This window comes from Ylistrum balloti, unplaced genomic scaffold (assembly GCF_031769215.1).
Source record: "Ylistrum balloti isolate Yb309-2 unplaced genomic scaffold, AGI_CSIRO_Ybal_v1 Utg371046, whole genome shotgun sequence".
Lineage (NCBI taxonomy): Eukaryota > Metazoa > Mollusca > Bivalvia > Pectinida > Pectinidae > Ylistrum > Ylistrum balloti.
This window is the reverse complement of record NW_026782579.1, coordinates 1-15,437: the sequence shown is the minus strand read 5'-3', so window position 1 is coordinate 15,437 and position 15,437 is coordinate 1.

Here is a 15,437-nt window from a genome sequence, read left to right as displayed (position 1 = left end):
CACCTGATTTAATATTGTACTTTTACCTGTACTTGTTTTCCAGACAGATCAGGTGATGTCACCTGGTTTAATATTGTTCTTTTACCCGTACTTTCTTGTTTTCCAGACAGATCAGGTGATGTCACCTGGTTTAATATTGTTCTTTTACCCGTACTTTCTTGTTTTCTAGACAGATCAGGTGATGTCACCTGATTTAATATTGTTCTTTTACCTGTACTTGTTTTCCAGACAGATCAGGTGATGTCACCTGGTTTAATATTGTTCTTTTACCCGTACTTTCTTGTTTTCCAGACAGATCAGGTGATGTCACCTGGTTTAATATTGTACTTTTACCTGTACTTGTTTTCCAGACAGATCAGGTGATGTCACCTGATTTAATATTGTACTTTTACCTGTACTTGTTTTCTAGACAGATCAGGTGATGTCACCTGATTAAATATTGTACTGTTACCTGTACGTGTTTTCTAGACAGATCAGGTGATGTCACCTGATTTAATATTGTTCTTTTACCCGTACTTTCTTGTTTTCCAGACAGATCAGGTGATGTCACCTGATTTGATATTGTACTTTTACCTGTACTTGTTTTCTAGACAGATCAGGTGATGTCACCTGGTTTAATATTGTTCTTTTACCCGTTCTTTCTTGTTTTCTAGACAGATCAGGTGATGTCACCTGGTTTAATATTGTTCTTTTACCCGTACTTTCCAGATGGATCAGGTTACGTGGAGGATGGACGAGAGATATTTGATGATGATCTGGATGATTCTGCCCCTTCTGTTAACAGTGAGTTAGTCCTACAGAGTAGTTGATGTTCAATTACTTTTTCCCCCGATATTGCTGACATGCCTAATTAATTTGTGTACTATCAATAGTAACAGGGTTTTTTCTTCCTGAATTTTATAGCAGACTTTGCCTTCAGAAATTGGGGAAAAGTTTTGAAAATTGGTGAAAACATTCTTGGTTTTGTCAACATTCTTAGAAAATTTCACAATTTTCAACCTTGGGAAACTGTTATTTTTCTGCTGTATGGTCTAGTAAACTGAAAAGCTGTTTGACTTTATAAACTTCTTTAAAATTCTTGATACTAAAATGGCTGTCCAGTAAATGGAGATTAAGTAAAAACAAAAAAATGACAATAAAATAAGATTATTAGAAAAACCTATGAGTTGGATGATAACAAAGGGATGGAAAAAAACACATGCACACAAAAAACCAAAATGAAAGTCATTGCACAGAAGCTAGAGGAAATCGGAAGTAATCTACAACCATTATGTTGGAAGAATTCAGCAGGGTTTGTCACAGCTGATGAAAACTCAAAATTAAACTGTAATTAATAGGTTAAACACTGTTATAAACTGTAAATAGTTACTGATGTGTTAAAATTGATAGGTGAAACACTGTTATGATTTGTAAATAGTTTCTCTTATGTTAGGTTGACAGAATAAACACCTTCTTTTCAGAAAAGAAAGAAGACAAGAAGAAGACCAAGAACCCAAATATTGTAAGGCCAGGTACAAAACCCAAGGCCAATATCAAGTCCATGTTCATGGCACAGGCAGCCACTGGAGGAAGCAAGAAGAAACTGGAGGTAACTGTTGATAAATGTGATACCAAACAGGGACTAGGGTTAGATAATACCATTGTGTAGAGTGAGAGTGAGTAGTGTCCTTCAGTAAGGAATCCATTCTATGACCTTAAGAGCACCACAAACATTTGCTAGCATTTAGTTTTATGTATCATAATAAACATTTATAATCAAAACCTGTAAAATAAAGTGTGGATAAGTCCTTGAAAGTAGAGTTGATGATGAATAAGTCCAGTCCTTGTTCAAAGTAATTTAATCTTTTGATACATGTAAACTACTATTCACTAAATATGTAACCTGTTCGGGCTGGAGAGAGCGGATGTCCCACCAATGGCTAACTACCCTTAATCCCTCCCTCTTTCTCTATGTGTTTAGATGTTAAACGGTAAATACTGAAAAATGTGACATAACATAGTAAAGCACTGCTACATGTACCAGGAACATATCGGTCAAAAATGCCCTTAGATATATGTACATGTTATCACACATTGACCACTACACAGTAATACTAAAGGTGTTTTTGACAGAACCCGATGGCTGTGTTGTAAGCTAGTCATCAGCTATATGGCCATAGGGCCTTTACTTCTAATGTACTGATGAAGAATATGTTTACTAGTTTTATCAAATAAATCAGTTAATTAAAAAAAACTTAAGTGTCTAACACTGTGGTGCTAATTATATGTTTAAAAATATATAGTTGTGTCTCCTACTAGAAATTTGTAACATTGTGATAATGCAGGTTGTTGTTGTTGTTTACAGAAGGACGTGAGTCTGGCTGGTGATGAGTTACTGGGAGACTTAATGGAAGAACTTCACAATGGCCCCTCTGATGCTATCATACCTGTCCCAATTAAGCTCAAGAAAAGGGGTCCAGCTTCTGCTAAGTGAGTAGATCACATTCCAAAGCCATAGTGTACAACAGGTTTTCATATTCTCTACATAACAAAAAGTAATATTACATTTAATCTGTGTTACTGTCTTCATCATCATTGGAATTTTAACAAAACTCATTGGATATGGGGCCATGATATTTGGCTTTAAGATAACTGTTGAAATTGTGGCATCCAAAATGTAAATACTGCCCCGCTAATGAAGGTTGTCACAATGTTGCAGCGGGTATCCTGCCCCGATAATGAAGGTTGTCACAATGTTGCAGCGGGTATACTGCCCCGATAATGAAGGTTGTCACAATGTTGCAGCGGGTATACTGCCCCGATAATGAAGGTTGTCACAATGTTGCAGCGGGTATACTGCCCCGATAATGAAGGTTGTCACAATGTTGCAGCGGGTATACTGCCCCGATAATGAAGGTTGTCACAATGTTGCAGCGGGTATACTGCCCCGATAATGAAGGTTGTCACAATGTTGCAGCGGGTATCCTGCCCCGATAATGAAGGTTGTCACAATGTTGCAGCGGGTATACTGCCCCGATAATGAAGGTTGTCACAATGTTGCAGCGGGTATACTGCCCCGATAATGAAGGTTGTCACAATGTTGCAGCGGGTATCCTGCCCCGATAATGAAGGTTGTCACAATGTTGCAGCGGGTATACTGCCCCGATAATGAAGGTTGTCACAATGTTGCAGCGGGTATACTGCCCCGATAATGAAGGTTGTCACAATGTTGCAGCGGGTATACTGCCCCGATAATGAAGGTTGTCACAATGTTGCAGCGGGTATACTGCCCCGATAATGAAGGTTGTCACAATGTTGCAGCGGGTATACTGCCCCGATAATGAAGGTTGTCACAATGTTGCAGCGGGTATACTGCCCCGATAATGAAGGTTGTCACAATGTTGCAGCGGGTATCCTGCCCCGATAATGAAGGTTGTCACAATGTTGCAGCGGGTATACTGCCCCGATAATGAAGGTTGTCACAATGTTGCAGCGGGTATACTGCCCCGATAATGAAGGTTGTCACAATGTTGCAGCGGGTATACTGCCCCGATAATGAAGGTTGTCACAATGTTGCAGCAGGTATACTGCCCCGATAATGAAGGTTGTCACAATGTTGCAGCGGGTATACTGCCCCGATAATGAAGGTTGTCACAATGTTGCAGCGGGTATACTGCCCCGATAATGAAGGTTGTCACAATGTTGCAGCGGGTATACTGCCCCGATAATGAAGGTTGTCACAATGTTGCAGCAGGTATACTGCCCTGATAATGAAGGTTGTCACAATGTTGCAGCAGGTATACTGCCCCGCTAATGAAGGTTGTCACAATGTTGCAGCAGGTATACTGCCCCGATAATGAAGGTTGTCACAATGTTGCAGCGGGTATCCTCATGATAAATTGGGTTTTGATTGGTTGGCTATATGTAATGTTATATTTTCAGATCCCCTTACAATCCCTTCAGTACATCTGTGAAGCCAGTTGTACGTGCCAAACCCACCCCACCAGCTCCCACTCCTCTGCAAGTTAAACAGATCAAACAGGAGCCAGGCATCACACTGTCTGTCAAGCCAATGAAGAAGCCAGGCCGCCCCCTACCACTCCCAAACATCCCTGAACCCCAGGAGAACTCTGAAGATTTTGATGAAGTTGACAGTATGGATGTAGAAACAGTGCAAAACATTAATGGTAAATATTTTGGCCATATTAATCAGGTTAATGTAGATATTTTTTTTCATGTATGTGAACATAACTTTTCTACAACTTAGGCATCCATATATAAATTGTATGAACCATAAGCTTGGCATTGTCAATGACCTCTCCGTGCTATGACTGTGCCAGCCTATATTGTTGTAAACTATAAAGTTACTCCTGACTAATTCTACTTACATCATTGTGTAAGCCAAATGTTTCTTACATCAACATGTGCTGGGTAATTCATTAAGTCTGGAAGAAAAACCTATACACTTCTCCTTTCATCGATTAAAACATTTAAAATAATAATTTGATAAAAGAATAGAAGTTCTTATAACTCAACCAGTAGAAGATTAGAGTGTGACGTTCCTATGACCACATGGTCATATCAGACAAATGACCAGTGTGAAGCACTGACAATATGAGATGGTAAGGAATTGACCGACCATTTTATCTCACCATTTTCAACCTAGCATACATCAGGGGTCCGGAAAAGCACTCGTCTGATTGTCATGGACAAGAGAAAATTGTCTTGGACAATCAGGTCTATCCCAATTATATTAATGTTACAACTTAAATTTACAAAAGGCAGATTTCAATAGAAATGTAAAGAAAATTTAAAACAAAGAAACATGTTTAAGGTGCTTCGAAAACAAAAAATTCCTGTCTGCACTTAAACTTTTGATTACACCGGAACTCCCATGACGTCAAATATAGCATTCAGAATACCTTAGTCATTTTCCCACGGTCATACTGATGTCAGGTGCTCTCGGGCAGTGCCAGCATGTACCGGTCTGTATTTAGCAGCACCTCGTCAGTCGGATGTAAACAAACTCTACAGCTAGGCCTGAGTCATGCACAATGTCTGATGCAAAGCAGCCATCACTGCATAGTTTTTTTCACTAAAACTTAAAATAAAAATAGAAAAAAGTCACATGTCACATCCTTGCTGATTAAGTTGCCATTTCATAGCTGAATTTGGACAAGTAAATTTCCAATCCGGACGAGTAAATTTTTCAGCCCACTAGTCCTGTGCCTAGTGGTTTAAAATATTTTTCCAGACCCCCTGAATACATAAGATTATGGTACAGCTGGAAAGTTGATCACTTCAGTACTATCAGGTATGCAATGTCACATTTAAATCATCTACAGAACTTGTTATAAGAACTTCTACACTACTGACATTACCAACTCGAAGAAAATGTTATTTAAAAAAAAAAGATAATTTAATAGGTACATGATATAATCATATTTGTTCACTTTTAAATCTTTCTGATGTTAAATACCTGCTACTTTACATATCATTATAAACTTTTGCCAATAAGCGTTAAATTTTATCTGCAAGTCTTTATAATTTAGAGCTATATTTATTTATGAACCTTGTCACTTCCATACATATACCTCATAATATCCAAACACACTTATCTCAGATAGAGAACTTCATGTCAAATTCATGGTCATATCAATGCATGGATAAAAATTGTTCCTTCGAAAGTCATGAAACATAAATGACTGATTACTACTGTGGTGTTCTAATTATAAACCAAATGTTTAATTTTCTTATTTTAAAATGGCACGTTATTTTACGAACATTTGTAAGTGGAGAAATTAACATTATTCAGGATTTCGTACATTTGGTTGTTGATTCTTCATTTTACAGACGACTCCGGATTGGTGGAGTTAAATGACATCGACTTTGATGAAGATGTTGAGGAGAAATCCACCATAGTGAAAGTAAAGCAGGAGGCTGTTTCTCTGACCTCGGTCAAGTCCAAAGTCAAATCTGAACCTGTTGAGGTTATGTAAGTACAAACCTTGTTAATCGTTTAATATCACAGTTAATTTGGAGTCTGAGTGTGTGATCTGTCGACAAAAGCCATAAGATATTTCAGTCGGTCAGTATGGGTTATAGAAGTACACAATCTAATAACCGGTGCCAGTGTAACATAGGCTGATAATCTAAGTGATTTAACTACAATCTGGTTAGTATCCTGATATTTGTTAATTCAGATCGTTGTTATATAGCTTTGTACCTCAGAATTCTCTGCATTTCTAGAATAGAGCAGTTTCCTTTTGAAAATCTTTAGATACTTTTGATGTTAATGTCATCAAATCTGAACCAAGTTTAACTTACGTTTACAGACCATTGGAGACCTTCTCTACAAGCTGGGGTTCATATGCTGACAGTCAATCGGAGCCAATCATGTCACAGACTGACATCCAAGTGGACACATCAAAGCTACCCCTGGTTACCAACGCAGCAGGAGAGCAAGTGTTACGCTTTTACTGGTTAGATGCTTACGAAGACCCTTACAATAACCCAGGTAATAACACCATCAGCAGAATGTTGAAGTTAAAACAAATTATATTTAAATCCGTGCCAGAATTAAATGAGTGAAGTAGTTGGGCGGCAAATTAATCTTTTTGTGGATGGTTAGGACAAAACTAAAATGTATTTTATGTGTGATTGGTGTTATTACAAGTTAAATTATATTGGTGACTGGTTAAATGGAAACTCCTACAACTTTGGGGGTAAACGTGATACAGAAAATCAGATTTTGAGGGTCACACAGTTTTTAAAGAGGTGTGAAATTAAATCATCAATTTATTCTTCAGAATGCACATCAATATTTAGCGTTTTTAAGCATGAAGAAATAGGAAATAGTCAGCAATCTTTTTCATACTGTTAGGGAAAATAAATTGGCATTTTTATATCAATTATTTTGAAAATCTGACAATATTTTTACTCAGGGAAGAAACAAGTATTTGACTGTTTAAAAAAGGGCAACAGAATGAAATTTTGTGTGTTGTGTTAACATGGAAAATAAGATTCTGTTGGGGTTGCTGGAAGTAACAAGTTTAATTGTATGGATGATTTTATTGTATTTGACAAAAACTCTATGTCATACCGCTTGGGTATTGAATAGATTTTATTGTGTGGATGTTTGGTTAAAAGATAAGTGCCCACCGACTCCCCCTCACCCACCCCTCCATTTACTTCTGGAACAAGCCTTTGCCCACATCGCACTGCATCTGTGATACATTTCATTCTTAAAACTTTCATTTCTTTTTTTTTTTTTTTTTCCTTTATTTTGAGAAGTACTGAAAGGTTCATTTTCTAATTACATAGGTTCTTTCCCCTTGGTCCCTAGTTGTGACCTTTTGGTTTCCGGACTGATCAGAAAAGCAAAATAACGAAGGTTATTCTCACTGTTTGTAAGAGGAATGTTCAAACTTCAGGTAATGAAGAGGAAAAACAAAGAACAGAAGGACAAAGATCCAACTTTTTGGTGTTCACAAAGATCTCCCTTAGATCTCGTGTTCTGGTTGTTATAAAAATGATTTAATGATGATGGTTGTGTTGGTATGATTGCTTTATGAATAATTGAATGTTATAGGGACGGTTTATCTATTCGGGAAAGTTTGGATAGAATCAGCTAAAACCCATGTCAGCTGCTGTGTTACTGTGAAAAACATCGAAAGACGATTGTACCTTCTCCCACGGAAAACAGTGAGTATTCACTTACTAAAATTGTACCTAGTCCTGAAGAAAACAGTGAGTATTCATTTGATAAAATTATACCTAGTCCCGAGGAAAACAGTGAGTATTCATTTGATAAAATTATACCTAGTCCCGAGGAAAACAGTGAGTATTCATTTACTAAAATTATACCTTCTCCCGAGGAAAACAGTGAGTATTCACTTACTAAAATTATACCTAGTCCCGAGGAAAACAGTGAGTATTCACTTACTAAAATTATACCTTCTCCCGAGGAAAACAGTGAGTATTCACTTACTAAAATTATACCTAGTCCCACTTAGGAAAACAGTGAGTATTCACTTACACTTACTAAAATTATACCTAGTCCCGAGGAAAACAGTGAGTATTCACTTACTAAAATTATACCTAGTCCCGAGGAAAACAGTGAGTATTCACTTACTAAAATTATACCTTCTCCTGAGGAAAACAGTGAGTATTCACTTACTAAAATTGTACCTAGTCCCGAGGAAAACAGTGAGTATTCACTTACTAAAATTGTACCTAGTCCTGAAGAAAACAGTGAGTATTCACTTACTAAAATTATACCTAGTCCCGAGGAAAACAGTGAGTATTCATTTGATAAAATTATACCTAGTCCCGAGGAAAACAGTGAGTATTCACTTACTAAAATTATACCTTCTCCTGAGGAAAACAGTGAGTATTCACTTACTAAAATTATACCTTCTCCTGAGGAAAACAGTGAGTATTCACTTACTAAAATTATACCTTCTTCCGAGGAAAACAGTGAGTATTCATTTGATAAAATTGTACGTAGTCCCGAGGAAAACAGTATTTTGTTGCTAAAATGATACCTACTCCCAAGGGGAAAGGTTAGTGTCTGCTTAAAGATGATTCACATTTTCCATAGGTTTCACTTACAGAAGATTGTACCCTGTCTTTAGGAAAATGGTACCTGCCCAATTAAAGTTCAAGTTCTGAACATACATACTTGTGAACAGCTCATTTGTTGTGAGCTTCTTGTCTGTCATTATTTAATTTGTTCACAGATGTCTAGTAAACTTGTTCACAGACATCTAGTTAAAATTACATACTAATTTCTGACAAACTTGAAATCATCTTTATGAGATTGATAATCTAGAGCTAAAATTCTAGGACATCTCTGTTGGTGGTGAAATTGTTTCTGAAATTATGTTGATACAAATTAATTTTAATTGTTGTAGAAATATTGCCTAAAGACTGGAGAAGACACAGGCTTTGAGGTGGGACTGGTGGACGTCTACACAGAGTTCAATGAAAAGATTGTGGAGAAACACAAAATAAAGAAGTTTAAGTCCAAGGTCTGTATATAAAGCAGACAATTATTTCTATAGTCTGTTTCAAGGTCTGTTTATATAGCAGATAATTATTTCTATAGTCTGTTTCAAGGTCTGTATATAAAGCAGATAATTATTTCTATAGTCTGTTTCAAGGTCTGTTTATATAGTAGATAATTATTTCTATAGTCTGTTTCAAGGTCTGTATATATAGATAATTGTTTCTATAGTCTTGCTGTTTGTATAAAACACCATGTATCTGTATCATTATTTTGATTAAGAGCCCTGCTTACTTTAATATATGTCTAATTAAATGCTGTTGAATTGACATTACCAACCTGAAGATGATTTACAAAATAACATCTATTTACCTACATTTGCGCAGAAACATTTCTAATGTGTAAAATAAGATCAAAATTTTAAATGTCTTGGAATGATTAATTGTTCATTGTGTTTTGTATTGGTAAGTCAAGGCATTTCACTTGTATGAATAAGAGTGAGTTATCTCCCTTGTGTTGTTGATATCATAGCCACCTTAGCAAAGGACTTATACAGGTATGTTGTTCACTCGAACCTATTGAAAATGTACACATTTTCTGAATATTTCTTAGTTCTTTTATGGGTCTGTTATCGGAAGTAAACTTTGTGTTTCAGAAAGCTACAAAGCTTTATGCTTTTATGGGTCTGTTATCTGAAGTAAACTTTGTGTTTCAGAAAGCTACAAAGCTTTATGCTTTTATGGGTCTGTTATCTGAAGTAAACTTTGTGTTTCAGAAAGCTACAAAGCTTTATGCTTTTATGGGTCTGTTATCTGAAGTAAACTTTGTGTTTCAGAAAGCTACAAAGCTTTATGCTTTTATGGGTCTGTTATCTGAAGTAAACTTTGTGTTTCAGAAACTTAAAAAGCTTTATGCTTTTATGGGTCTGTTATCTGAAGTAAACTTTGTGTTTCAGAAACTTACAAAGCTTTATGCTTTTATGGGTCTGTTATCAGAAGTAAACTTTGTGTTTCAGAAAGCTATAAAGCTTGATGCTTTTATGGGTCTGTTATCTGAAGCAAACTTTGTTTTTCAGAAAGCTACAAAGCTGTATGCCTTTGAGAAGGAGGAGGTCCCTGTGGAATCCGACTATCTAGAAGTTAGATATGCAGTGAGTTTGTCATATCACACCAAAACTAACTTTCAATCAAATGTTTTAAAAATTGATAGTTTTATTTAGAATATGCGTTGCTTACATAAACAAATTGTCTATTGAACAGAGATTAGTTGTCGTTACTTATTCTTTTCCAATCAGAGAAGTATTTTAGCCTGTACAGACTTGATAAAGTCACTTATAACAAAATCTATTTTGTATAAATATGTCTATTGATATGTTTTTCTGATTAATGGATGCAGTTTAATTGTGAGTCAGAAATATATGGTTTAATTATGAACAATGATGTAATGATGTTTTATGTCTAGAAGAGAACACTTATTTTGATATATGTATTTTACAGGCAGACAACCCTGCTCTGCCATCTGATCTGAAGGGAGAAACATTTTCTCACGTATTTGGTACTAATACATCTTGGTAAGATAATATTACTGTCACTGATTGATGAAGTATGAAATTTCTGTCCAACGTCCTAATTCAAGTATCTGTCCAATGACCTATCCTAAGTGTCTGCAAATGTCTTACCAAAGTGTCTGTCCATTGTCTTTCTAAAAGTGACTGTCTGATGTCTTATGCTAAGTGTCCGTCCAATGTATTATTCTGAGTGTTTAGCTAATGTATTTCCCAAGTGTGTATGATTGCTTACCCTAAGTGTCTCCTAGTTTCTCAGTAAAACTTCCTTTAAGATATATATTCATCAGTTTTCTGGTTTTCTCCATCATAACTAAGGTTAAATTCAATAATGAAATATATCAGACTGATATGGCTGTTATTGACAAGAATTGAGCACTTTCATCAAACTATTTTTTGTTGTTCTGATCTTCTTTGCTGATTTTTATGTTCAAAACGATTTTGACATTTCTGTTACAGCTTAGAAATTTTCCTGCTGGATGCCAAAATGAAAGGTCCCTCCTGGCTTGACATCAAATGTCCTCGTAAGTCCTACATAGATTATCCTTCATTACAGATGAAATGTTTGGTCAGTGTAAAGTACAGGATGTTCAGTTTGGTACTGTCCTTTGTAGATAAAACAAAAAATCATCCACTGGGTGGTCATGTTATTTCTATCTCCAGATTGGGTTCATTTAAAATATTTTGATACATTTGACACTCTAACAAATTGAAAATCAAAAGAAAAGTTGAGTTAATAGACAATAAAATCAAGGTCTCTGTGTCTATATTAATGGCCTGTTATAAACAGAATTACTCATGTTTTATAATCTTCTTTATTTTTCAGAAATTTCCAATCCGCCAATCAGTTGGTGTAAGCTTGAGGTATGTTGTCAAATGTTGAGGTATAGTTAACTTGTCAAAGCCAAAGACTTTAAAACAAAAAACAAGACAGAGAAAAAACTCAGTTGTTTCCAAATACTTACATTTTTAGTCCACCATATGATTCAAATCGCCCTGCATCTGTGATCCGTCTGTCCGTAAACAATTTTTGTTATCGCTATTTCTTGGGAAGTACAAAAAAGATCTTTCTCAAATTGAATATGTAGGATCCCCTTGGTCCCTAGTTGTGCCAACAGTTGGCCATCTTGGACTTTTTCAATGGAGTTTTGTTATTGCTATTTCTTGAGAAATACAACATCAATCTCTCTTATATTTCATACGTAGGTTCCCATTGGTCTCTAGTTTCTAGTTGTGGGACTGATCAGAAAAAACAAAATGGCCGAAAGGTGGCCATCTTGGATTTTGACTTTGAAAGTTTGTTATCGCTATGTCTTGAGAAATACAGCATAGATTTTCCCCAAATTTCATACATATGTTCCTTTTTGGTAGCTCCTTGTGCCCATTTGATTTTGAGAATGATCAGAAGAAATAAAATGGCTTCCAGGCATCCATTTCGGATTTTACAGGTAAAAATTATCGCTATTTCTGTAAAGGAATGGTCAAATGTCTTATTAAGAGCAAAAGTAGAGAGAAAAAGGGGTCGAAATCCAACGTTCAAAGAGCAAATAAAGATAGTGGATGCCAAGATTCCTCTGGGATCTCTTGTTTAGTTGATATTTTATCAGATTTTAAAGGGTGCTATTCAAAATTAACTATGTGTAATAAGTATTTGAAGAGCTTTAAGAGTTTTTTGAATAGGAAAAGTCAATGCATTGGGGGGGGTGGGTGTTAGATTTTAAAATATTGAAAATTAATTATTGCAAAAACTAAGATTTCTTTACAATGTCATTCTTTAATTCTTTGTCCTGTTTTTGTATTTGACTATTTTATCCTAGATTTCTACTCAGTTACATAATGTTTGGTTGACAGGTGACGTTAATGCGACCGGACTATGTCAGTGTAATGACATCACTGACCTTGCCTCCACCTCCTCTTGTTGTCATGACAATGAACCTGCGTACTCTACCAAACTCAAAAACACACCAAAATGAGGTTTGTGTGAAATGGACATGAATACATAATGAAATAGCAGAATGAGATTTCAGTAAGGCAACAGGTGCACTATAGAAATTGTCATACACTCTCTGGAAATGCTGAATTGAATACTTTGTAATTTCATTGTGTATATGAATACAACTGAAGGAATCTTCAGCATCACCTGAAATTATCTCAATGTTTTGTTTAACAGGTGATTGGGTTTTCTTGCTTGGTACATAACTCCTTCCAGGTAGACAAACCAGCCCCAAAGACACAGTTTCAAGAGCACTTTTACGGTAAATTGTTTGTGATCATGTAGGGGGTGGGGGTCACTTGGCTTCTGTACAGTTCAATGGTAAATGGTTTGTGATCACGTAGAGGGATGGGGGTCACTTGGCCTCTGTACAGTTCAATGGTAAATTGTTTGTGATCATATAGGGGTGGGGGTCACTTGGCTTCAGTTAACAGATATTTGTTAGAATTTTAATGAAGATTATAAATGCACCATACATGAAAGTTACCCTTACTGATGTTTCAGCTCTCGGTAAACCAAACGACTGTATTTTTCCTTATGATCTCAAAGACAAGATACAGAAGGAGGTAAGATTACTAAACGACACTATTGGTCTTTTTTTTTTAATCACTTGAAATTCTGACTTGTATATTATTGTTATAGTCAGTGATAACAGTTATTGCAAGTATATAACAAGATATCACAACTAGATAATATTAAACTTCTCTTTTTTATTTTTGACAAACTTGTATTAGCCAGGAATGAAGACTAATGTGAATGTGTATTTATATATTTAAAAGCTGTTTTTACTATCTTATCAATGTATTTTTAAATTTTGGATCATTCTCATGCAGCAGAAAGGTAGATAACATGTATTTTTTATGCTGGGTGTGCCCTCAGTTGCTTTCTTCCTTTTGATTTCTGCTTTATTCAGAAGTTATTTAAGCATAGCAGGTTTTCTTTTTTTTTTTTATGAAAGTATTTGAGATAATTGTAGTTTGATCGCAATAATTGAACATATACTTCACAGATCCCAGTAAACTATTACAGTCCATTAATCATGTGTCTGTAAACAATCGACCAGTGAAACCCACTTAATATTGTATTCCATTTGTCAGTGGAAAATGTGATAATGAGCAGAACATGACATTAACAGTTGACACGTTTTCTTCGGGGATATCTGAACCCTGAAGTTAATTATCTGATGCTCCAAACTGACTTAACAGTAATTGTTTTAAGAGAAAAACTTATTTGATTTGCTTTTTCCATAAGAACGATGATTTCCTTGACTTTTGAAATATGTAAATTGTGAGATCATCATGAACAGTCATATGTCATATTCTTTGTTAGATTCTCATGGGTCATCAGCTGATAGCTTATAGTTTATTCATCCATCACTTTATAAGCTTCGTAATGACGGGACATCGTCGCAAAGTTGATATACATTTATTGTGTATCTCTGCAACTTTTATAAAACGTGTTGTGAAGATCACAGTTCGAGGTTTGCTGACAAAAATAACAGAGTGTGAATTTGTCATCTTTGAAAGTCATTTTTCATTGGCTGTGAAATTAGTGTTTATTTCTAATGGCCAATCAGATGTCGTGACACACTTAATAGGGAAAACCCACTTTCAGAACATTTTACTGTCACCTCACTCAATCTCCATTCCATACGAGATGTCATTTACCCTGAGAAAATGGTCTAAGAAAAATAATTACGATATCAGCAAAGACCTAAGCAGCCATGTAAAGCTTTTCGGGGCATAGGTTATAATTGTCTGTGTTCAATCAGGCCTAATCCAGACTTTATTTTGCGACTTCTGAAGTTCTAGCATCTTCAGGCATAATTCCTTAATTCCTGTCCTCACGTGTGATTGTTGCCAAAATGAGATGATAATAACCGTTGCCCAAGTGAAAATAAATGGCATCAGACGTTGGATTACATAGAATATATCAGATAAAATTGAGTGTTTCAAGCAAACATGATATTAACCAGAAAGTGACATTAACAGACCTGATATTAAGTGGGTTCCACTGTACTATGCTTTTCTGTAATATTGATTTAGAGAATGCTTTACATTATATTGTGCAATATTAAGAAATTATAATCATTTCTTCTATGAAGATGAAATCTTTTTCACATATTCAAGATCATTGAAGAAATAACGATGCAAGTTATTGCTATGGCAACATTGAGTTTTAGATATTGTTTTGTTGTAGAATTGTACTGTGACCCTGCATGTATGTTTTTTCCTAGCCGTTTTCCTCAAGTTTTCCTACTTATGCTGATAATACATCTTGTTTGATGTTAGTTAGCATTCTAGCACTTTTTTTTATGAAATATTAATGAGTTTACTCAACAAATTGAGAAGTTTCATTAAAAACTATTAAATGGTCAGAAGGTAGTTACAACGCTCTGGCCTCGAAATGACGTCAACCTAAACAGCTCCGGTAAACAAAAATGTAAAAGGTAATTCAGCGAGGTCCTGAGGTCCATAATTCAAATGGCGGGTTTTTAGACGCCTCCTTATACCACAGTGCGATAAAATGCCACATTATTGACAATTTGTAGCTATATTTTGGCCTTCATATTGAACAGTGAATACTCATGCCTGGCCCGTGCATTCTGTGGCAGCCATTGTATATGTATCCCGATGATAACATGTAGGAGTCCATATTTACCTACAGTTATCTACGCTGAACTGTTTTAGTAATATTGAAACTGCCAATTCATATGTACTTTTAGCACACATGTCTGTATCGTCTTTTCAAGGAGAAAAACGTAATCGAGTTAGTTCATCCTCCTCCTCCTCGACCGGCTCACTCACCCCCCGGGATCCTAAGAGACACAAACTAACTGAACTTTCTGAGGTGTTCACTCTACGAGATACAATGAGTCTTACTCCTGGCCAACC